The following is a 26220-nucleotide window of genomic DNA, read 5'->3' on the forward strand; positions in this document are numbered from 1 at the left end:
TGGACTATATTAAACTTTATTATGTAGAGTTTTTGACAATGAAAATCTCTCTCCCAGGCATTTTAACTACATCACCACAGTAACTATCCTACCATGCTACAACTTCTACTACAATATTTCTTTGTTGCATAGATAACTGTGACCAAGCCCTTGCAAACGTAATTCATGAGAGGGAGCAGCATGATTGAAACAATACTCACGCTTCAGGGTTGACCTCTAAACCTATCATAAGTCACAAGTGTCAAAATCAAGCAAGGTTATACAGGGGAGGTTATGAAATTTCATCACTTGTACAGATGTCAGATTTTCTATGCCGTAATGACAGTCAGGCAACTTACTTGATTGTGTATGTCCCGATGAAATAGAACAGATTGATTTTGTTTTCTTTATATTCTTTGTTTTTCGTTTTTAGATGACGCTCACAATTTCTGCAGTAGTAGTTTTTTGTTTTTGTTGTGATTTTCTTTCCCTATGCTGCTTTTTACAGTTCATTTTTGTTTTCTTTGTTAGTATTGCTTGGTATGAGACAATGTATCAACACCTTTGACTCTGAGAAAATGCAGCCAAGAGCCATATCAGGGAGATATTTGCTCCCTGATGAAATTTAGGGAGGAGTAGAAGTGGCTGTTTCACAGCAAATGTTTACAAAAGATCAGGAAAGGAAGGAGAAAATTCATGTTCCTGCTGCTGACAGTGAAAGCAGAAAATTAAAGCAGAATCAAAGTAACTGATCTAACAAGAATCTTACCCAGACACTGATCATCTACTTCTCTTGCAGAAAATGTCAACTGATCCTAAATGATCAGGAGCAACTGGAGCTGCAGTTGCATCTCTTCGCAAAAGCTCCCTCAGTGCTCTCTGCTGAACCTCCCTTTCTGTTTTGGGAATACTTTCTGTTCTCACAAACAGATTGACAAGTAGGATGGTTTAAAGCCCTGTTGTGTCTGATGTTGACTGAGAGAAAGGTACTCCCTGCTAATGGCTAAACCTCTTCTGTTGGCCCTTCCTTGCCCTGCAAACAGTGTATTCAAACTGCTAGGCCTGCAAAACAGAAGGGTAGGTATGCATTTTCAGATGTATCCAAACCCAGGTTAGAAGAATACAACTGGACAGCCCCAGCAGAGTTCTCTACCTCCTTGGATTTTCTTGGACTCATCTAATTACTTCCAGGGGTTTTGAGAAATATCCAGAGTTTGCAAACAGAGTGGCCATTGAGAAGCTGCATTGCGTGGGACTCAAACCAGGAGCCCATTAATTCTGTCCCGTATGAAGTCAAGTTGTCCACAGAGTGATAACACACTGAAGGAATAAATCACTTTGGTGGAGTCTTGCCTTCAGCTTGCACAAACTACAGTACAATCGCGGGATTTCTCAGAAAAAAAAAAAACATGTTTATATTGAAGGTAGGGTTTTTTTGTTTGTTTGTTTCTTTTTTTTTTTTTTCCAAGGAGAATTAAAGTGAATATCAATAAATTTGGGTGTGAGAACACAGAGGGAAATAGAAAGCAATAGAGGTGAAAGCAAAGCTTCAGTGGAAGATCTGCTTATGGTTCCAGAGATCTACCAGAGGAATAAAGACCAAGAGCTGTCTGCCATAGATGCACTAACATACAGGCAGCAGTTACTTTTCTCCATTGATTCCAGAGGGAGCCAGGCTCTGACAGTCCATCACTCCAGTTCCCTAAACATGATCCCAAACTGACTGATGACAAAGCTGCCTGCAATGTTTGCCATCTGCGAGTGGCAGTGTGGCATGTATGAGATAAGATGGATGGTCGCTCTTACAGTACTTTGATCCTGAGATGCCAATAAGACCTATGAAGATTGACTTTCCCCTGCAGCACATACAGTTCTTATCAGGACAGTGTGGGACCACACCAGAGCAGCAGGGAAAGGGAATCAGCAGCTTAAGTGAAATAAAGAACCACACAAAGCACTTGGTTTCTCACTTCCTGGCTACATTTCTGGAACAAAATATTCAGGCTCAGTAATAAGCTGAAGTTTGATGGCCTACGTTTTTACAGGAGGTGAAATCCTATATTCACATGTCTTCTTCTGGCTTTACAAATCTGGATGATCTGCAGAAGATTTCCATGCACAGGGCTGACATTCTAACAAATGGCAGAAATATTCTCTCCCCTACACAAACAAATGTCATGCAAGGGTCAGTAGATGATGTGCTACTAACTCATTCATCACTCCTGGCACTGCGTACAGTGCCAGACTTCATGTCTCATCTCTGGCCACACCATTCTAGTCCACCCCTCTCTAGCTAAGCATTTGAATGTTTCCAAATCTTGTAGAATAGAAGATATGAATGACATTTCAAAGTAATTCTGGAACTGTAAATAAAATGAACAAACATGGTTGGGATTTGCAGCCTTTGAAGGTTTCAGTTCAAATCTTTCTTTTTCACTTCATTTTTCATATCCTTTCCAAGGCTCTACATGGGCATTTGGATGATATTTAACACTAGCTGTACTGAACAGTGTTTGTTGCTGCTGTGGATTCAACAGGCACCAGCTGAAATCAGGGGTCAATTATACGTATGTGGAATGGCCCTTAGCTTGGAAAAACACCAGGATGGTGTCACAAGGCCCTAGAGGGACAGCTAAACACACCACTCTAGGTGCAACAGATAAGCCTGGGGAATGCCTACGCTTCTCAGATGGAAGCAGCCTTAACAGCACACAATGAACAGGTTGTGAGGGGACAGAAGGGGACGGGAAGTATCTTACAATAAATTCCACCTCACTCTCACAATAGCTGCATTAAAAAAAAAAAAAAAAAGGGGGGGGGGGGGGGGGAGGGAAGGAACCTTAAAGGGCATGTGGCATGTTCCTACCCAAAGACAAGATCAGATTTACTGTACAGACATTCTTAAAATTATCCAGTGATGAAGACTCCCTAAGAAAATCTGTCTCAGAGTTGCAGTGCTCTTACTGTTTAGATCTTCTTTCTTTTTTTTCTGATCATGGGACAATCCATTATGAGCAGGGACAAGAGGTGATCCTCTACCACATCGCAGCTGTCTCCCTAATATTGGAAGATCCCATTCTGTTGCAATGCAATCCAAAGTGATTCCACAACAATCAGAAATTTTCTTTGAAAGTTACTAACTTTGGTGCATCAAAAATAAAAATAAGCAAGTAATCCCATCATGAAACAAGTGCCTGTGTTTAGAAGCATTTGTGAAAGAGGAGACAAGGAAAGTGGCCAGTGGTGTGGAGGAACAAAGAAGCTTCTCTGGCCATTGCCAGGATTAATGAAAGACTAGTCCTAGGAGTTTGCTCCAGCAGTTTTAGAAAAAATAACAACAGTGCTCCCCCTCCCAATATGCTAAATCTGATCCTTGCTAATGTGAATTAATACCAGGTTTCAGTGCAGCCACTGGGGTAATGTGATGCTCTGGAGTGCTGTAATCCTAAACAGAGCATTAGGAGAGCAGCTCCCACTGCAGCTGTGGCTCCTTGCAGGTGTTTCTTCCCCAGGCAGCCCCTTCAGCAGCACGTCAGTGACTGCTTGAGAGGCAGGCAGGGGTAAACTCTATCATGTTCAGACAATAGGCTTCCCTGGAAGTCTTGGGCTGATCCGGTGCAGACAGTACCAGGAGGGGTGGGGAGGGAGAAGTCTGAATTGATATGGGTCTCTGTTTGCTACATACAAAAGGAGAGAGGGGAAAAAAAAAAAAAAAAAAAGGCAGGTGAATTAAGGAAACGTGTCTCTGCTTTATCCCCTTCCTGCATGGGCTGGGCACAGAGTGTCTGTGTACACATGCACTCTTTGTTCATTTGAGTGGTGTTACCATTGCCCCTGTCCCTGCCCCACTGTTTTCCCTTATCCTCCCCCCTCAAACAAGCCCTGGCTCATGCATTTCATCAACAATCACCACTATTATTTTTTCAGGGGCACCAAAGAGAACCAGAAGTCTCCTAAGCTAAGTTCTGCATCCCTTGGGACTGCCCCGCTTTCCCTCCACCCATCCTTCACCACCCTCCTCCCCCAAGCCTTGCACAGTGCCTGTCTGCAGTCACAACTCAATATTGGGTTACAGCAGGCCTCCAGCTGACCCAGTGGGTTCATCCTGTAAAAATACCGCTTGTGCTGTTCGTCTCTCTGATTACTCCTGGCTCATAACAGGTGGGGCTGCCAGCTCGAAGGGGGAGGGCAGGATGGAAGAGCTGCTCTTTAGCTGTATGCCCTCTTCAGAGGAGGGCACAAAAAAGACCCGTTTGTTCACTCTCCTGGCATTGTCACTGAGGTCTTGGGTTATTGAGAAAAGAGTTTTGTGTTGGTCCGTTTTTTAAAGTTCAATGCCAATGAAGTCAACAGAGGGACACTAACAGCAGTCGTCTAGCTTCATTTCTGGCACAGCCTCTTTCTGTTTAAATGCAGGTCCCTGTCAAAGTCCCAGCTGACTTCTGAGATCCTCTCACCACTGTAGAACAGGTTGGAAATTTAATTAGACTTGTGACAAATTTGGCTCTTCCTGATTGTCACTTGGGTCAAAAACTGCCCTTTTGGGCTGTTGGCTCTTGGGCTTTCAGTCTTGGTTGCACTCGGAGAGTGGAGAAAGAGGACAGAAACAACTACAGACTAACAAAATACTTTGAGTTCCAGAAACAGGTATTGGAGGGAGTGATTTCTATTTATCTCTGAGTTGTAGGTCAGATTTGAACAATTTGCACTGTGGGCATGGTTTAGATGTAGATCTTAACTCAGTGGCTTTTTCCAGTTCTGTGGTGATGTCACACAGGGAGTATTGTTCAAAAGTGTGAAAGGGTTTCCTCTCACTTTTGATAGAAACTTTTCATTTCTTCTAAATTCAGATAGTCATGAACTGCTTGGCGGCCCAGGTTTGCCTAGGTGAATAAGGAACTGCATAAAAGCCCTCTACGTGAAACAGGAGGGATTTCACAGCACAAAGCTCAGAGAAGTTCTTCAAGAAACAAGAATGGAGAAGCTCCAGGAATGGAAAATGGTCAGTCTTTCTGAAGAGCAGTCAGTAACATAAGAATTAATTTTAGAATTACATTGAAGGACAGCTCAACAGAATGCTGGATCTGAAACTATCAGATTGATTACCAGGTTCCCTTCCCATCTACCAAAAACAAAAGCTTTGAAAGGAAGCATGCATACAAGAAAAGTGATTGTTTCTGGGGGATTTCCACCTTTATCAGCTCCAATCAATATCTAATCACCTGCATTATATCTGATCTACAAGATCCAAAAGAACTTGGAGGGAGATTTTCAGAGCCAGATTTTTCTCTTTCTTCCTTGCAAAACTGTAATGAATAATTATTTAAGGATGCTGCCACCAGGCTGGATGTGTCCTCCTCAACACAGGGAGAATGATGGTAAGCATTGACCATCTCCCAGAAGATGAACAGCAATACTCAAAGCCAACAAGACCAAAGTGACATAGGAAGGGAGAGAGGTCACTACACCAGACAGATTGAAGGAGGACTTCTGAGTCATTTGTTCAAAAGGGGACAATTTTATGTGTCTGCATAAAACAACTTAAGTACTGATATTTTCACTTTTCTGCTAACAGTGATCTCTGCCTTCCCTTCTGCATTTTGCTGTATTTCACAATGAAAACCAAGAAGCCAATTTAACTTCCCAGTTCTCATTTTTCTGTTCAAGTAGTTCTACTTGGGAACTGTGGGCAATAGGAATTCATGTATTTTTCAAGAAATGAAGAGTTGCTGATGATGTCTGAAATATAATTCTATGTCATTTCTACAGATGGATAGCTGCAGAATCTTTTGGACGAAGAAACTCCTTTCTTGTCTTACACTTTTTCCTGTTTCCACCAGTGTCCTTGAAGTTGCACTGTACCTTAAAAGAAAAAAAAAAAAAAAAAAAAAGGCCTGCAAATTAAAAAAGGACAATGAAAGGACAACGTTTTGTCTGTCTTTAATTCTATAGTGGCAAAATGAAGCACAAATATAATATATTGTATTGTATGGTATTTGTTTCACGTTACAGACTCAGGAACACTATGTTTCTTTATTCTTTTATGTCTCTCTTCCCTGTATTTCTTGGAAAGGAGTTTTGGAGTTATTGCTGAGAATTTAATAAGTTTTTTGTTTAAAATGGACACATTTTCACCAAATTTAATCAGTCCAAAGATATCAAAGCAGCTGAAAGTAAACATATTTTCCCTTCTTCAGTAGGCGTCACTTTCTTGATACCTTCATTTTCATAATCTTGCCATAATCTTGCTTTCTTGAGAGGAAAATAGACCAGAAAGATCATGTGTTTGGGAAGTATGAACATGCCAATAAACAAAACTTCTTCAAAAAGAAACAACTAAGTCTGTTTCTCCATGTATGAACAAAATCAATGACTTTTTTCTTTGCAAGTCATTTTTAAAGGGTAAATTACTGTACTTTAGCTAGAAGCATCATCATCATGACTACCTTAAAATCATACAGCAAGTGACATGACTTACTGTGTTTGTCCTTGCTGTGCTACTGTGCCTGATTGGCATGAGGTTCCTAAAAGCCTCAGGAGCTGCTCTAGGGATGAATTTGGCCTGCAGGGGTCTTCCATTTACTTTGATTTATTGTGATCATTCAAAGTGTATTCTCATTTGGATGGTCAGGGATTTACACACATAGCTTCCATTAACACTAAAGGGTGATACCATTAAGACAAATGTACAGTTAATCTCTGGCACTGTAGAGCTAAAAATATACCTTGGAAAGTGCTCTGGCTGGGCTGGAAAGGTTCATTATCTGAGCTTCATTTCACAGCAGAGAGCAACTTTAAAATGAAGCTTTGTTCATGGGAGAACTGAAGATGAGATCCCTTCCTTCAAGCCACAGCATGTAAACAGCGCTTGACATGAATAGCAAGGAGGATCAGATGTTTTCTGATCTCCCCCATGGATCACCATCACTGCAAGATTGCTTTTGAAACCAGAGTACTTTTTGCTGTTATTTTGGCAATGTCACGTGAACCCTTTGGAGAGGGACCTTCCTAAACTTTCCCCAGATTCATGCAAACCAATAGACCTATGAGAACCAAGAGAAGATCCATGTCCAGAAGAGCTAACCATAGACAAACAAGTAGGGTCAGACGGGAATACAAATCTTAAGAGTCAGGAAACATCATTTCATTGCTGGGATAAACTTCACTATGTTGTGGTATGGTTTTTTCCAATAAAATGTCTAAACAAAGAAAGATCAGGGAGGTGGAAATGCCCCAGAAAAGTTTTGCAGAAAAATCCTTAATATTCAGATAAATATCACATTAAGCCAAATAAGAGAAGAAGGAAAACTGTTAGGGGTATTAAGCCTGATATCTTGTTTCTTATTTGCTAAGGCTTCAGCACAAGACTTGAACGCAAGCCCCTTCTGAAAGGGCATCTGACAGTGACAAAGTCTATGCCAGCCTTTGTCCCATGAAGACAAGCCTTTCCAGAGGAAACACACCAACTGGCTTGTGGAGAGAAAACCCTGACTCATGTGCTAAGACATCTTTGTCTCAGAATCTCTGTCACCAGCTGAAATGGCTCACCAAGCCTCTAGCATGGTACAAACGGAATTTGAAAAGCACATCCTTAATCCAGCTCCAATCACCCAGTGCTCCCACGGTGTTCAAATTGACCAGCACCTTGTATTGTGACCACTGAGTAGTTACTTCACCACTAGCAAGCAAAAGTACGCTCAGCCTCATCCAGCAAATTGTAGACAGGGAGGTGTACAGAAGTGAAGGGTCTGTCTAACACCTCTTTTCTCCAAGTCCTAACAGGAGTCCCTACGTGATGCAGTCCCTTTCCACACTCTTCTAGCTGAGGACAAGCTATCTCTGATCTGTGGACTATATCCTGCTTCAGAGAACTTACAGCATGTCAAGATACCCGAAGTAATCTGTCAGGTGGGCATCATCCTGTTAGATCATTACAAGCAATGAGAAACTGATGCTCTGAGGTAGTGCAAGCCAGTGGACATAGCACTGAACAGTGGCTTAATCCCAGATCTTGAGCAAGGTACTTCATCTTTCTATACCTTCCTCTTTCTCCTCTCACACTTTCTCTGCATCTCTTTTATGGATTTATTGAAGCAAACCATGGGAAAATAACTAGTACATGTCTACATTAGAGATTACCACTAATTGTTGTCTCAGTTACTTTAGTGAAACAACTGAGAAAGCATTATATATTGCCAAGATAGACTCAGAGATACTTTGTTTTGGGCAGGGACTGTACCTTTGGGTTTATTCTGTCTGCAACTTTATTATTGTATTGGATATCATGACACACTTTAAGTAGTTCCCTGTCTTCAGCTGTAAATTAATATTGTTTTTTGATAACTCATTAGGTTCTCTTGCTATGATAATATGGATTCTATATTTTAAATACCACTAGACTATTTTCCACTCCTGTAGGTGAATCCAAGTTTGCAAATTTTGCTTTGCTGTACAGTACCATTCAATAGCCTGACCCAGCAAAACTCCTACAGATCTCACAAGACCCCTGGCGAAATGCAGAAGAGAAAATGTTCTGTGTAAACAGCGAATGCAAGCAGTGAGGAGGAGGAAGGGAAAGAATGCACTTCTCATTTATTTGCTTTTAAAGCTTTTTGTCTTCTTTTCTTCATCTTCCCTGTCCACCTCCCAACCCCCTGCACCCAAGACCAGAATATCATGCATGTAACAGAATCCGTTCCGATTAGAAGGTTTTGTTACAGCTGTAATAAGCTTTCACACAGGGAGAGTCCCCTGAGACCTATATTTCATCTCAACTTTCCCCACCGCATTAAACAGAGGGTTTGATTCTGGAAAACAGAGACCGAAATTCTCTCCTCCCGCACTCAACACTGGCAAGTAATGAGAATTGACAATTCCAAGGCTTGATGTGAAACTAGCATGGTCTGGGCTGAAACTGCGTGTGTGATAACAGGTTTTGGGAATGTTTCCACTTTGATCTGTTTATTTATTATTCTTATTAATTATTCTTAAGCGTGTGATTTGGTGCAGAGAGGTGGGAGGAGGAAAAAGGGAAGAAAAAAGGGAGTCAGTAGCTTGGCAGCACACAGCCTAAATCTAAACACCACACATGCTCGCTATACCCTGGAAAAACCTGGATCTTATACAACAATTTCTGTAACAGCATCACTTGGATAAACCAGCAACTTACTTGGAAGGAATCTTTGCTTTCCTAGAATTCATGTAACTAAGAGATAAAATGACCTTGAGGGATGGCAGCTTTCCTTGTAAAATACATTAACTCTTTCAGAACAAGCCTTGCTGAAGATCCTCCTTTATCCATACTGTGGCAAATCAGACAGGACAGCAGGGTCTGCCAAAGCCTTAGAATGAGTCTTTTTACACTAACATCATCAGGCTGCTTATGTACCTTCAGTTCTGATGATTTAAAAGGGAGATTTTAAAACTATCCAGTCAGCATCACCTGTATGTGCTGACAAATTTAATGCAAACAAATGACTTGACCCATCTTTACTCCTTCCCGTTCAAATGACCTCAGAGTTGATGATTTGACCCACTTCATTGTCTCCTTAAATGAGCTGCCAGCCGGGTTAACACAAGGTCTCTCCCAAAGTGGTAGTCCCTTGGATTGCTCTCTTGAACTACTTCTGTTCTCCCTGGTCCTACGAAAGTGATTTTAAGAAGGAAGATGAGGAATGAGACAGGCAGCAACCAGTCAAATCTGCCGTGCAACTGATTCAGAAACAATCAGTCCTGTGAAGAGCAGAACAGACTGAGTGTGGACTCTGGGGCATAATGTTATTTGGCTGGATTTTCTGGTGTTTAAAAATAGTGTTTTCCCTGCTGTAACTTTCCCCTTCAGAGGGTTTCTCTTCCCTCTGCCCTAGTTGCCTATTTTCACAATACCAGTAGGAATGCAATACTGCTTTTCACCCTCTGTCAAACTTGATCAGCAGACAGATTCAAGGTTACTAGTGGGTAACTGACAGCCAGGGTGGATGGTTTTTGCTTGAAAAATGGGAGAGAAGAAAATTCAAAGTGATCATGGAAGCAGCTTGCTCAGATCATTTAGAGGGGATAGATAAAAGGGGCCACTCACAAGAGAGAAGCAAAAGGAGCTATGGGCTGGATACTTTTTACTGGTTACTCTACACCAAGATGTTGTGTCTGTAAGAAAGCCTGTTTCATACTGCAGAATATTTCCACAAAGAGAGATTCTGACAGCTTCCACTTTTCTTACATTTTAGATGATGCTCTCAGACCAGGTGCTGCACACTTTTTGGAATTAAAGACCTCCACAGAGGCCTCTTTCTGAGAGAAGAAGGAGCCCAGCTGTGCTCAGACAACACTGACATTCACCTTCCCTTAAATTTGCTACTAGTTTTTCTTCACAATGAGGACTCTCCTCCCTCTCTGGTCCACAGTGCTCTGTTTTCACCACAGAGGTGGCTGTATTTCACTGCCAATTGCGCTGATCATAAGGGATGAATACTCCTTTATGTTTCAGCAAGAAAAAGGGACTTAAGCCTTTAGAAGCTGGCTGCGGAAGAACTCTGTCTTTTCTGTGTGTTCCTCAGCTGTCATCACTCTGCAAAAAAACATTTAACCAAGCTCCAGCAAGATGTTTGAAATTACAGGAAAGAAGGATATACCTGCTCAGACATTATCCCCTGCTGAGCCCATGGCCATTGGTGCACAGTTCCCCAAGATGCTGCAACTTCATGCATTTCTCTGCAAAGACAGAGCAGTGTTAAAAACAGAGCTGCTGATGGAAAAGCATGAAAGAGCTGGCTGTGCAGGGAACAGGAGACATATGTGGCTGTCCCATCACTTCATCCATGTTAGGGGTTTGCATGTCTGGGAAATGGAGAAAGAGACAGATGGACAGTATACCCCTTTCCCCACGACCCTAGGTCCCCAGGTCCTAGCAGAAAGGTGAAGGAAAGGGGTCTACAAAGCAATGAAGTGGTAATTTATCCAGGCCAGAAGCTTGTGCAGCAATTCGGTAAGGGCTCATACAAACACTCTGGCTGCTTGAGCCTGTTTGTCTGCCAGGGGGGACACAAGCCAGAAGACCAGGTCACTCAAAAAAAAAAAAAATAAAAAAAAAGAACCCCAAACCAACAACAACAAAAAGAAAGAAATAGTACACAGCCCTTCTCCAAAATACCAACACAATCATTTCCAACACCGCTCCACTGAAGCTAAGGGAGCCTCCACCAGGGATGAACTTGTCCTGGTCTAATTAATTCCCCTTTGGAATAGTTGCCAGCAGGGCTATCTGATTAAAATCTCTCTCTCCTCCAATGGGAAGCACCTCCAGAATTGCAGCACCTCCCTTCCCCTCCCCACAGCAGGAAGCACTAGTCCAAGTCCCAGTGTGAGACTTGAACCTACAGTGACCTCCTGAGCCCTGCAGTGAAGGATGTATTAGCCAATGAGTCATGTTGACACTGGCTTGAATCTTAATGGGCCTCGTCTTTCATACCAGAGAAACCATGTTCACACAGCTACGGACCTTTCTCGTATCGGATGACCCTTCACGCATGACCTGTGTGGTGCTTGCTGCTGTCTTCCTTGCCTGGAGGAAAGGGGTGAGCAGTGGGGTGGGGATGTCAAAATCCAGTTCCTCCAGAAGTTACATCCTCTCTGTAATTTAGGATGCAGAAGAAATTGTCAACCAATTTGAATATTAGAGACTAAACTAGCACTCTGGTTAATGGAAATGATGCCTTCTGTTTCTCTGTGGGTGGCCTTTTCTTTGTAGGGATTCTTGCTCATGTGAAAAAACCTACATCATTTTGAGGGGTGCCTTTTTACTTCCCTGCATGCCTATCCTGTACAGAGTCAACTCATCATCTGTTTTTTGACATTTCAACATGAAAAGTACCATTTGGCCTTCCAAATCACCTGCTGTGAATGAGCTAGTAGAGTTGGTGGCCACTCTTGGCTCACTTTCTCTGTGATCCTTACAGAGACACCAGCCATTTGGGATCTTGTCAAATTCCCTCTGCTAGTATAGGCTGAGTGAAGCTGGGGCAAGGTGTGAGCAAACAACCAGACAACCCTTCATGGAAAACCTAGACAGTGAGAATAGGAGCTTATGACATCCTTAGACCAGCAGTGGCTGACGGTAGTTTTCAGATAAGAAGCAAGACCCAGCAAGCCTCCCAGCCATAAATGCTGAGAGAGGGTCTGTGACTCGCTCAGCAAAAGGAGGGATGGTTATCTTCAGCTTCCTGGCAGGATGCCTACCTGACATTATGCAGAAGAGATTGTACCCACTACTGAAAAGCAGCTTACTCTCAGCTGGACAGAGCAGCTGGTCAGCAGGACACTTAATCACACTTCACTTGAGGTACTCAGGTGGTTAATAGTTTAATGCAAGACTACACTCTGTGTCTGGGTAGGGCTTTCTGTATCCGTTTCTAAGTGCAGGCTGATGAACTTGAGTTACTTCTGTTGATATTTGCCAGGACACTGACCATTTCAGACAGAGGTTATCCTCTGCCTGATTCTCTCTATCAGCCTGATAACCAGCAGGATATTTGTGCTAGAATATTTTGCTTCTGCTTGCTTGTCTTTCTTTTGCAGCTGAACAAAGAGAGCATTGTTTCCAGGATATCAAAACTGAGTTCACTTTGATGGGCTTAAATTACCAGCTATATATCAAGGGAAAGATATCAGCCAGACCAACACCTCCTCTCCCAGCTCCAGCACCCCCCAGCTCCTGCCCCCCAAGAAATATGTCAGCATCTATTCACAAACCCTCATGCAATTCTGAACCCTCACTGATGTTGTCTGTAACTTACTGACATAACTAACGGTCTGCAAAGAAATGCAAATTGGCTTTGATAGGAAGCCTGAGAAAGCAACAGAGAGATTTACTGGTCAGGAAAACACTAGTTTTTCCTTTCTTTATTCATATTGCGGTTCACTGGGCTGTCATGCAAATAACATTCATGGCATTAGCCCGTACTTAAAATAAATGCTTCCTGTGGTTCTTAGATATCTTCATTTCATCACATAGCACCTGAAAGGAAAAAAAAAATACAATAAAAAAAAGGAAGGAAAAAAGTTATTCATTGCCTTCTGTACTTTACTGATGCACATATTTGTCCTGCAGACATGAGTGCGGGGGCTGCACAGCTCTAATTCAGGTTTCTGAGTGCTGTGCCTTTAAATATGAGTAGGCAGCCTGCCTGCAGGGGTGGGAGGGTGCAAATCTGGAAAGGCATTTAAGAAAAAGAGGTACCGTTTGCAGTGCCATTCATGTAACAAAGCACAAGACAGAACAAATTTAATGGGAAACACATCATCCAACCTGAAATCTGGGTTCAGTGATTATCCAGAGCAAGCAGTATCAGATAGACTTCGCTAGCCAGGGTTGCTCTCCGAGGAAACCTCTGCTCCAAGAGCTGGCCGTGCTGAACAGCCAGTTGGATGACCCTGCCTTAAGGCCAGCTGTTTCTGCAGCCAGCAGCTCCACAGTGCAACAAACCCCATGAACAAACCCTTCAGATCCTTCTGTTCCTTCCAACCGGTCACTGACAGCCTGGCTGGTGGGCCTCCAACGCGTTGCAGCCACAGTCCCCACGCTGACCTGAAGGAAGCACCAGTCTGGCCAGGCTTGCTCTGCTGCTCCCCTGCCATACACACACTTTGTGTTTCGAAAATTCTTCAGCCCATCAGTGCCCAGGATTCTCCCGCAGATGCTCTGAGACAACAGCCTGTAAGCAGGTTAGGGCTACACCGCAGGGGGAAGACAGTTTGAGAAGAGAATTAAGCAGTCTATAGCTTATAGCTTCACCACACTCTTGGCTGCAGGTCAAGACTGAAATGCCCATGCCTGGGTTTAGGAAGGGCTAAACCTGGAATAGTGGAATATACCCCTAGAATGTTTCCTTTGCACATAACAACATTTTGTGTCACGTCTTCTTCAAAGAAATTTGTCATAGAATTGAGACAGAAAGAGGTAGGGTGTCCCTGCCATGGTCCTCAGCAGGCTCCTGAGCTGCCCAGAAGCAGGTGAATTCGTGTTAGCACCACTTCCTTCAAAACAACTGTCTCAGCCATTAGGTGACATTTAGCCATTAGCCACTGGGGACACAAATGCAGGTGTGATTTAGGCTCTGTCAATAATGGTGACTTTGCAGAAGCTGCAACAGTTTTGGGGGAAAGGCAGTTAAAGACTTAGAGGTCTTCTCTCTACCTCTCAGCTACTAGATCACACATGGGCAAGGACTGAACCTCTTTATGTTTTCATGGTTTTATGACTCCGTTTGCTGTTTGTTAACATACATAAACAGAGAACCACACTTGTACTTGTCTCCTGGCAGTGCTGAATATCACATATCCACCTCATGACTTACAGACAGGTGGGGTTTTTTACACTTATCCTCCAGGGCTGGCAGTCCTCTATAGGTGCTCCAATGTACCTCCCTAGAGAAGTATGCTTTAGGTGTCTACCTTTGTTTCCCTGCTGAGAGGGCTCAAAGGCCAGCACGTTTCACATGTAAGTAAGTGATAAGAGCTCCAAGCAATTGTTTTGCTTGTGAATTCACTCTCTTCAATCAATTTTCCCAACTGGCTCATTTATTTACTCTAAGCCACACTGGAGCCCCCTCTGGTTCAACACTAGGCTTTCATTTCAGTCTTGTAACCACTGAATGGAAATTTTGTGAAAGATTTTTATTTATCCACTGTAAAGAAAGCACATCATCACCTCTGTAGGTGCCTGGAGTCTAATTTTCCCCTTGACAAGGGCAAGAAGAAATCACATTGAAAAATCTACCCTGTATGGCAACTGCCCTAGAAAGGAATACTGCTTATATAAGCATGCCGAAATAAGTGCACCAATGTTTTTTTTCAAATTCATAAAAAGACATTTGCCAGACTACAGTGAGGAGACTGGGGAGAGAGAGAAGAGAGAAATGACACATTTGTTTCACATGTTTTCATAGACAAGGTTCTTGTGGATGAAAAAATTTGCCCCCAGGATAAATCTGGGAGAGAGGGAAAGCACTTAGACATCCTTTTTGCTAGTCCCTCATCAAGTTAATGGAGTCAGTCCAAGAACATGGCACTATCAGACTTGTCATGAAACAACAGCCCCTTCTTGCATGTCACAGGCTTGGTCCCTCATGCTGGGCTGCACCTCCAGTTACTATTTATTGATGAGATTGTGAAGAGAGGAGGTAATGGGTTTTGGAGTGCTTTACTTCAGAAATTGCCAGACTAAATCCAGCTCATGCCTAGAGGTGTTGAAAGTGGTTAGCATCTGAGGGCTTCTTGGCAAATCACTGGTCTCTGGTCCCCTTCCTTTGAGGTGAATGTCCAAAAAACCACCAGTTTCTGGCACAAATTCAGATCTTTTCTGCCAGTGTCAGGCCTCGTCTGCACTACCTGTTATGCCAGTAAAAGCTGCCTTCTGTCAGCACAGCCTGTGTCCACACCCAATGCTGAGGCCTGAGAAAGGGGTAAAACTTCATCTTTCCCTTAGGTGACACCCCAAAAAACCTTTCTTGGCACCATGCCACCAGTGCAGATGGCAGGTGCTGCGTTTCCCTTGCCAGAGCAAACAGTACAGAGGCAAGTCTCCCAGAATCCCATTGGGTCCCAAACATTTGCAAGATCTGATCACATTTTTAAACATCACTGGTTGGACCAAATGGAAGCCTAGCTGCCAGGCTCTCATCTGTGCAGAGCCTGATCCCAGGTTCTGCTGTGCATTAACATGTGCCTGTGCTTCCTCAGCAGGCAAAGCATTTAGTATAACCCAGAGGGGTCCTAACTAAAATGTCTGCACCATGGACAGAGTTCTACCCACTTGGCACGTCCCAGTGTGAGTACAGAAATAAATGCCTTCAAAGAAACGGGCTGATCGGGTGATGGAGACAGAACTCCAGAGCAGGGCTGTGTAGGTGGAGAGCAGGCCCTGCTAACGACTGTACTCTGTCAGCCTGGTGAGGAAAGACAAGCCTTCTCTCTTTAACACTCTTGTTAACCTATTGCCAGAGGCACTCACTGACACTGAAATTCAGGAACTATTTGCAAGCCTTCAGAAACACCTTGTGCAAAATTAATCCCCAGTTGAGTTCACAGAAGGCAATTGTTCTAGCTGCTTGTGGAACTGTGAAGTCCTGCGTGTGCTAGAAGCTGAGGAAAAAGTACAGCCTTGGGATAGTCTGTTATTCCTTCATTCCTCCTGCACCCTCCAATGAAAAAAATTATAGGTGAATAGGGGGAAACATAGTCTGCCAAAGCTTCTGGTGTCGGGGCCTGGATCAGTGGGAAATGCTATAAAGGGGAGAATAGAAGCCCACTTCCTGAGATACTGAAAAAATGACCAGGCAATGTACAACAGTGCTTATTTAGGAACAAGCTTTCATTGGGGTAATATGGCTTAACATGAGCTTTGGGTTTCATCAGATCTTTTTCACCTTTAAATAATGCTGTCTAAATGAATGGGGCTGAAACTCACTTAGAAGCAGATGTCCAAGGTCAGATCTAAAACAAAAGGCCAGCCAATTTATCAAATTAGAACTAAACTCTGAGGTAAACGTCCCAAAGGCTCCAGAATATAGGTGTTGACCCATCTTGAGAGCATCAGCCTTTCCTCTTAAACATTTTCCACATCCTGGTGTAATCCCAAAAGCCCAGCTCATGAAAGGAATATCTTAAAAAAATAAAGCCATACTTTTCCCTGCCCATCACACTGGAAGACGTTTCCTTTTCTTGAATACTCCCCACATCAGAGAATGGGAACATGTATACTCACGGGTAGGCTAGCAAATCCTCTTAACAATCTTTCATATTTCCAAGAGGGCTGTAAGTATTAGCATGTCATTTATTTTTTTCACTTCCCTCTAACTTTGGGTGCCTTCTCATTTTTTCCCTTCATTACCGTTACCCCATTTTGTGTCTGTAGGTTGTGCATGGGAAGGCAGGGAAAATGTGGTAGCAAAAAGGTGGGTGAAATGTTTAGATTTCTGTGTAAAGAGCCAATTTTTCTCACCAGTGTCATGTTTTCTCCTCTGACAGAGTCCGTCAAGAACCTCTGAGGTCTCACCATGGTACCAAGCTTGTTTAAACACACATGCATGAGGCGATTCCTTCAGCATGAGTGTGTGTGCATGTGCATAACCAAATGTTTAGAAGAGAGGCCATGAAGTGAGCACCATTTCAAAGGCCCCTGTTTGTCTTGGCATCTTTCTCCTCTCAATTTTTGTTAATTATTTGACGAACTCTTGCTTTGCCTGATGTCCTTCCAAACTAGAGGAGCCTTCAGCCAACTGCGCACCATTATTCAAACCTTCAGTTATTGCTCTGCAAAAGCCTCTTCAAAGCCCAGCCTGCTGCCCCTGTTTCTGTTTATCAAACAGCTGTGTTGAGGTTGGCTGCGTTTGGTCAAGTTCAAGGAGCAGAGCTGCCAAAATTATGAGAGAGGGAGCAGGGGAGAGTGAAAATGCCTCTCACCTCACAGGGAGTGAGAAAAGGGAAAATGGCAGCCTCTGGTCCAGGATGCTATAAATAACTGCTTTGGCACTGCTGCACAAGAAACAGCTTGGCTAGCCTTCTCTTCTCTTCTCCTTCCCCACTGGGTTTATTATGCATTTAACCCTTTACAGCATTTGCTGAGGGAGGAGTTTGCATCAGCCAAAGACCTCTCTCTAGGTAACCCTTTGCACACCACATAGGTCTCCACCATGAGTAAAAGGGCAAAGGACCAAGCCTGGGTCAAAGCTCCTTGGTTCTCCTTTACTCATGCAACAAGCTCTCAAACAACAAGTGCAAAATTAAGTAAAAGTTGAAAAGGCATATGTTTCAGTCCCTTCATAACAATAAACCTGCTGAGATAACTCAGAGAAGGAGAGAAAAAAAAACATTTTGTTTCCACTGAAGGAGACATTTATTTCCAAGTCTGATGGGCAAGAGGCATGAAGGTATTCCCTCCGGTTGGTTGCTGCTCAGGAACTGTGCAAGAATTTGGAAGAGATAAAACATTCTGAGTAGATCTTTCTCAAATGCAAATTTGCCAAGGGATGCATTTAACAAAACCATTTCCTTTCATACCACTTTTTTTTTTTCCCCTGAGAAACCTTTTTCACAGTTCTCTTCTCCCCTCCAAAAGGGTTTCTTGCATCTCTTAAAATAACCTGGACATCATTTGTATTCCTTGTTGTGGAGTCCAAGGCAAGACTCCCTGTAGTGTCTCCCTGAATTATTGACCTCTCTGCCTTCTTGTCAGTGATTTGGAGGGGTCTCCCTTAGACCCTTTGTTCCAGGTCTCTCTGACCTTGGCAACCTTTTAACAAAGCCCTTGGATCATCAGTAGCACACTCTCTCTGTTACTTGATTTGGCTGTCTCTCTTGTTTTCCATTCCCTCTGGTATCCTTGTCAGTCTCCCAGATAGCGCTTTTCCCCACTCCATTTGTCTTCATTTGGAGCCTTTAGTGGTACCTCTTTCCTAATCTCTCCAAAATTCCTTTCACTCTGTTATTCTGTTTTGTACAAGATCTAAGACACCATTGGAAATAATCATCTGCTCAGCTTTCACTTGCATTGCTCCTAGAAAAGCCTCCAGACAAGTGATCGTATTTATTCTGGACGTGAATACTTTCCAGCAGAGGAAATTGGTCTGAAATTTTAGGCACTACCTTAGGTTCAGGGTGGAGGATAGACATTTCAGGGAATCTTTCAAATAATACCTATGCAAAAACATCTTGATTACAGTCAAATATTTCAGAAATCCCAGCAGAAGAGCTTCCTCTGTCATCCTGCACAGAAATATATCATTCATAAAAACTTAGAAATGGCCAGGTTAAAGGTCCACGACTCCTAAATCCCATCTCTGAATTTGGCCATAATCTGAGTTTATGAAAGGAGTTAAAACACAGAGATGCTACACGGAGTGTTTCTGTCTTTGGTTGTGCCCTTTCAGCCACTGACACCAATGGGACTGATGAAATAGTGATCTTGACAAGCCAGCTTCACTGGAGTAATTTTTTGTAAATTCTAAATAGTAAGAAGCAACCAACCACCAAAAATGCTCTCAGAATAAATACTGCGCACCTAAATTAAGGAAAGAACCTTCTCTTTTTACATCTTTCGATAGTAATTCTTGAAAATAAATGTATCTGAAAAAGTGCCTGGCAGAAAATGGGTCTTGTATCTCTACTTGGGAGACTCAAAGCAGACATATTCATCTGGTGCAGGATGAGATATTCATGCTAGCTCAGGTGCCTCAGAAAAAGAGTGTGAATTATCACAAGGAATTTCTTACAACCCCTGCAATAATTCTCCCAGTATCTAATCAGGTTCACTCAGAAACAACTCTGGAAGCAGAGATGGTGAGAGTTGATCATTTAGGGAAAAAAACTTATAAAAACAGAAAAAGTATCTAAAGAACACACTTTCTTGACTAAGCCATTTGATTCTTAGAAGCTTTTTTCATGCCCTTAGTTTGGCCTAACTGGCTAAACTCAGTAATTCAGAACTGAAATTTGCCCTAGAACAGAAAATCAGAAGAAGGCCATGCAAGGGGCAGATTTTGTGCTGTCCTCAAGCTGAAGACAGCTTTTCACACCAGAGCATCCAGTCTTTTCCTTGTAGGATATTCCCTCAGTTTCAGGTTTCATTGGGAGTTTTCAGTAGCAAGCAGACTGTCTTATTTCAGATGTTTGTGGAATTGAACAGCAGAGAGAAAAATGCCAGGGCTCAGACCTTTCGCTTGAGAAACGTGAAACTTCCTTTTGATATATTTCCCCTCAAAACATGGTATTTATTTAACAGGCTCCCTGACTGACTCTGGAAACCTGCTATTTTGACTCAAGAATTTTTCTCAGTGAATTATATTAGATAAATATAACCAAAGTGTGTGATTATGCTGGGTCGATTAACTCCTGATGTTGAAACAGAACCATTCCTTTGGCTCTGTTCTCACTAGCAATTTGTCACTGGTTTATGTTAGAAAAACCTCCCTATGACTGAGTGATGGAAACTTTAAAAAGCCATTAAATCTTGCCCCTGCAGCTAATTGTTCCTGATTTTGTGTATTACACCTATTCACAATTATGTTTTTTCCTCTACAGTCAAGATGCTGGCACTCTCTGCAAGACCTAGAATTAACATAGCATGGCAGTGTCCTCTGCACTTTTCCTGCAGTGGTAAAACATGTATTACAAATTTCATATTCAATCCCCTTTACTTTTCTGGAAGACAGAATCTGAGCTAAATCCTGCAATATGCTGACTATCTTCAACTCCTGCTGTTGGCTGGAGATCCCAGAGGAAGAGTACATATGTGGATCATGCCTTTTCCTATATTTCATGAGCTCTAACTGTGATTTCTAAGCCCCATTTCAGACATTTTATATCACATTCCTGTCTTGTTTGCCTTTCTGTGAGATGAAAATAATATTTTTGCCTCTATTCTCCCCCCCCGCTTCCCCCAGCATGTCTAGTAAGACAACATCTCCTGCACAGTGAAAAGTTACTTACACTAATTACTTACTAATACCACAGTGGGATAGCCTTCATACAGAGTCTTCCTTATACCAAGTTGCTTGCAAGCACCGCTAAGTACCACTACTGCCAAAACCATGTAAAATTGCTGAATACCACCACACCCAAACTGATACATTCCATATTTGGAGGAGAAGTAAAATGCAATTTTGTGCTTTTAAGTATTAGTATTATTATTATTATTATTATTATTAGAAAAACTATAGGGCTAAAGAAGTATTTGCGAAAAGAAAAGAATATGAAGGGCTAAGAAGGGTGGGAAATCCCTGACTCCATATTGTGGCAACCAGGAAGTACCAAACAACAGTGGAATGAACTTAATAATCATTGTGGCTCTATTTACTTCTAATCATTAATTGGCTCTGATCCCTATAGCTTTGGCTTGATGACAAAAGTACACCTAAGCAACAATTAATTTTATTTGAGGAAGGTTCCTGGAAAAGGAGCAGGACATGGGTTAGCTGTTGGAGACTTGCCAGGCATGAACCAAACAACCTGCAGTGTCTGTAGGCATTTTATTAGACAAAGAAACTGTCTCAAAATGTTTATATCAGGTAACAGAGGAATGACAGCAGTAATACAAGATCGTGCCAAAGCCAAAAGAATTAAATGCACTTGGGCAAACAAATTCTGAAGAAACCATTTGCTTACCCAAATTCCAAAAGCTTCCCATGGGCTGTGGGGTCCCAGCAGTAGACAGACACAACCTTCTGGGGGAAAGTTAAGGGTCTATGAAAGACCCTTAACAGTGTCACTTTTTGACACTGGCTAATGGAGACAGAGGAAGAAGATTGTAACACAAGGGAGTGAGAAACTATTAATATTTTGCCTCAGTCCTTTGACCTCAGAGATTTCCATGTACTTAAATATGAACATGGTTCCCAGGGATTTTGGGAAATGAATGGTTGTCAAAACAAATACCACCCCCATGACACCCTCCCTCCTTCATTGTAACAGTCTTTAATCGCTTCATAATAGTCTGCACCGATGGGAAATTGTGATTAATGTTGTTTACCACTAAGAAACTCCCATTGCTTTTTTTACCAAGGAGTCATTAGAGTTGGGTTGTACTATGAACGTAGGGCTACCTTCCTTTGAAATAACAACACAGGGAGCATACTGCCCACAGTTATTGCTCTATGATGGGATCCGGATGAATGAAATGAGGAAGAAGAGGTCTGCTCACTGTGGCCCTTCCCAGTGCAGTTCCACAAGCTCCTTAGATGTTAGTAAGCATTCATGGCCTCATTTTCAGAAACAGAAGCACAGCACAGACAGATAGTGATCAGTGCTTACCACTGAAGGGCCCATATCCTCTGTTGTCTATTGAAAACAATGACCCAAAGTATTTCTTGAAGTGACATAGCAAGCTGGGTGGATGGTTCTAAAAACCACTTCTTTGAACTCTTTTTCCTTCTTTTGAGTTCAAAATGTGAAATATTTGAATTCTAAAATTTAATTGATTTATTATTTTTTGTTTGTTTGTTTTTCTGGTGGGATTACGTCCAGGTTAACTGGGCAATTTAGAGGACTTGACAGAAGCCCCATGAAACATAATCACAGTGCCCTGAACAGATAGAAGGCAAATTTGCTGAAAGATCTCTTATGGTGCCAATGCTTCTCCAGGCATGCAAACTCCTGTTCCTGTGTGTCATATCAGTACTTATAAAACACTCCCAAGCTGGGCCATTCGTTCTGGCTCATTTTTCCAAATCACCAGTATGTGGGCTGAACTCATGGAGAGAACCAAAAAAATGTGTTGTTGGAAACAACACCACAGACTCAAGCTGGTTCTAGTCTGAACTGGGAATCAGAGGCACAAATCTTTATTTTCACTCAAGCAAATGTGAGGCCAATGGAAATTATCCAGCTGCCAGAACGTAGGTTGGAGTGGCCTGCTCAGTAAAACTCCTATGTGTGTATCTTGCAAGTGTGCTGAAATGTCTTTAAAGCTTTCAGTGACCATTAAAACTCATAGGGTCTTACTTCCTGCATAACACAAGCCACAGAATTTCATTGGGAAATCCCCTCTTTTGGCCCATAACTTCTGGCTGAGAATGAATAGTTCTTAAGGAGGCAGCATTTTTTCACCCTTGCAGCAACACAGCTTGGTTGAAAATGGTTCACATGATATCACATGCTGCCTCCTCCCTCTTTCTCTCTTTCTTTTCTTTACCCTCTTATTTTATTTTATTTTATTTTATTTTATTTTATTTTATTTTATTTTATTTGGGGGGGAGGAGGGGGAGGATGTTTGTAGAGAGTGTGGACCAAAAATGTTTGTTTTCCCCACACCTTCTGTAGCACTTTCCTTAAATGATGCAATTGACCCGAGCCACAATTGGGAACCAGTGGTGTGCAACTTGATGAAATATACACAAGATCAAAGCTGAGATGGTTCCGAGCCAGGGAGTGGGAATGTGGGTCTGAACTTTCCCAGAGTCTGAAGGAGCTGGTTCAGCCCATTGTGAAAGCCCTGGGTAGATTCCAGGTGCACATTTTCCTAAAATGTGGAGGTATTTAGATCATTATCTCTCATTTGAGCTTATTACAATGAATTGGCTTCTCTGTTCACTACCTTTATAACTGGTTTGATGATTACTTTTTTAAGAAATTTTTAAAGCAGTATGGTATTTGCTTGACTATGAACAGGAACATCATGTTTAAAGATTGATGATGCATAACGCAAGGTGAAAAGGGGTTCATAACCTTACATGGGATCTTACTCCTTTCTTACAGTTCCAAACAACACAGCAGTGTCTGCCCAGCAGATAGCATTTCTTCCAGCAGCTGCTGTAAGACAGTGAATTCCTAAGGGGCATTAAGTGCAGTACTGGCCAAACACACCTCTGTGAATAACAACCTCTACCCATTTATTAATGCATTATGTAATTAACTCTGAGAATAACAATATGGGTGTTAAACTTTTCTTAACACTCTCCAGTGTAAGGTCTTCTTTTCATGGATTTATTACTTTGTCAAATTTTAACCATTTGGACTGAAACTTTCCATGTTTATGCTGTGACTCAGGCTGGTTTTCCTTTGGTTTTCCTTTTTTTTTTTTTAATTAATGTTTTAACATTATGTCTGGCCATTTCTGAAAATGAAATGGAAGGAAATAAATTACTCTTCTAAACCAGACATTTTTTTCCCTAACTGTTTTTCTGGAAACAGTCTGAAATCTTAATGCTTTCAGGAAGAAACTTGAGAGGGAATGAGCTGGGGAAGACGAAGGTGCTGTTATGTTGGGGTTAAACCCCTGGACATGGCAATGTTCTTATGGTCCTTAAAGTTTATAAAAATTGAATGTCACCCAGGCATTAAAATCTCTGAACATTGTGTCTGAAATGTTTCAGTCTCTACTGTAAATTTCTTATGTGGCAGGCAGATAAGTTGAAACCCTAAACAGAAAGACATAACTGCAAACAACAGCAATATAGGTGGTCACAGCAGTGTTTGTTCTCTGAGATACAAAAAAAGTGCAGTGAGCTGCCAGCCTAAGTGAAGGTCATGGTTATTAGTCTCAACTCTTCATTTTTGCAGTTTTCTATTTAAGGCAGCCCTATATCACTGCCTGAGGAGGCAGATAAGAACCCATTTATACATTTTAAAAATAAGTTTATGGAAAGGTTTTATAAGAAATGTATACAGAGCTAAGATCCCTTTTATGACAATCTGCCTTTTAGAAAGATTACATACTAAATCTAAGTGATTGATCATGTTGAGTGTACTGGCTTAGGCCATGTTTCCTCCCAGAACCAGGAAGAAGAGCCAGGATTTTGAATATCCGTATATTTTTGCTGGCAAGCAAAGAGATGTAAATGTATCACATCTCTCTTTAACCATCTGTTCTTGTACAGTAACAGCATGCTACCTCTGCCAGTTGCACCTCCAATTCACACAGCGGATATGCAATGTACATTCAAAGGTAGTGGGCTCTCTAACTGATGCAGGAGACTCATGCGCACCCTTCCCACCCCCAACAGCATGTACTTACCTAGAGGAATTAAAGACCTAAGTCTACTGTAGCCTGTTGAGTCTGCCAGCCAGTATAGGAGAGGAGGCTCTGAATGTGTTCTCACATCCATTCTGGATTAGTTCCTCAGCATGTTAACCAGAGACTCGTCTATTTCAAGCTACTGCTTCCCCACAGCCACCGTCTGAATACCATGAGGAAGCCACTCCCAATATAGGCTTGTTCCCTCTGGTGTAGTTTCTCATAGGGAGGCATGAAAGAGGAGAGGGTAGAAGGTAATCCAGACTACTTCAAGAGAACTTTTGTTAGGAAGATGTTTATTTTAGAAATGTCTCTTCCCTCAAACATCCTGAATTCATCAAATCCCACCCTCCACTGAAGCAAATGTTTGGAGTAGCTGAAGTTCTTAGCACTTACACGGAGTTCGAAGATCAAAGCTAGAAAGAATGACACCTGACTTTTCTCATTTTTTAATTTTTTATTTATTTTTTTTCTGTCTCAGTACCCAGTTGGTGGAGCTGGAAACCTCATGAAAGACCTTGTCTTTCTGCAGATCTCCAGTGACAAATGACTGAGGGCAGCTCTGGAGACCTGGCTGAACATTCAAGATGTTTCCTTTCCCCATGAACTTCAAGACCTCTCTTTGTTTTCAACTAAATCGTGGCCTCTTAGTGACCAGGATGTCGTAGTCCAACTGGTGGGTGAGCAAAACAGGTGCAGCTTTTTGTTTTTCAAAATTGATTACCCCAATTATTTCACTTTATTATATGAAGCCTGAGGAAAAGCTGAAGTGCACTAATTCCTGGCCATCTGCCAGTTGCAGCTCAATCATTAGAAATTATAAATTGATGCTGGTTGTTTTGTACTGTTCCATAAGAAGATTTATGTCTTTATGTAGCCAGTGCTGATGGAATAAATTAAGCTGGGCATAAAAAAGGAATAAAGATTTACTCAGCATTTGGAAGCCTGGCTTCAATGCCTCATAGAAGAGGGTGGCAAATATTCTGTAGACACGCAAATACATCAGATATCCCTAACAAAGAAAACCTGGGTAACTTACCATGAAATCTGTGACATTTCAACCCAACACCCTCTCATTCCCAGAAAAATCCTCAAGCTATTGGGAAAAAAACACATTGCATTTTCCCAGTGCAAAAAAATAAATAAATGTATACTGGGCTCCCCAGTGACCATGAGATTTTAGAAATGGACCTGAAATGACACCCAGCCTCAACCCTAACCTTCCTTCAAGATGATCAAGGTTGCACATGAGAGACAGATTGCTTTCTAAAAGTGGACTAAAAAGGAAAAACTGGTTTTGAATGGCTCCTTCCTTTGCTTTCTTGGGAGAAATATGTTTGGTTGAAATCTAAACTGGAGGTTTTCAGGTCATTAGGGCCATTCCTACTGGAGCACAAGAGACTGTGGAAGTACAGAGACTCTAGAAGAGGAGTGTGCAGGGAGAGCAAGGTTTTGGAATAGCCTGCCACGGCTCTGAGTGCAGACTCTGGCACATAGTCACCTGGACTGCACAGTGCTTGCGCCATGCAGGGTTCTTCAGTAAACATATTGGCACTGTGACATTATTTTAATTTTTTTATTTTGAACAAGGGACTGCCCAAGGAAAGAGACTAGACTTAAACAGATCATCTTTCCTCCAAGCTTGCTGCCAGCAGGAACTGAAGTTGGTTTTCATTTGTGTCCTTTTGGCAAGCCAGCTCAGTGACTTAGAGTCTAGTTTATGTGTTCAGAGCTATGTA

General features: G+C 42.1%; 1 long non-coding RNA gene across 1 annotated transcript; it reads right to left on the bottom strand.

The window, feature by feature from the left end:
* LOC310901295 lies at positions 1 to 26220 on the bottom strand. Its single transcript, XR_014585703.1, has 5 exons — positions 24482 to 26220; positions 12938 to 12991; positions 11477 to 11607; positions 10611 to 10689; positions 1 to 5841 (listed from the first exon to the last, which is right to left on the bottom strand). It is a non-coding gene; the product is annotated as an uncharacterized lncRNA (long non-coding RNA).

Source organism: Anser anser, assembly GCF_964211835.1.
Source record: "Anser anser genome assembly, chromosome: 6".
NCBI lineage: Eukaryota > Metazoa > Chordata > Aves > Anseriformes > Anatidae > Anser > Anser anser.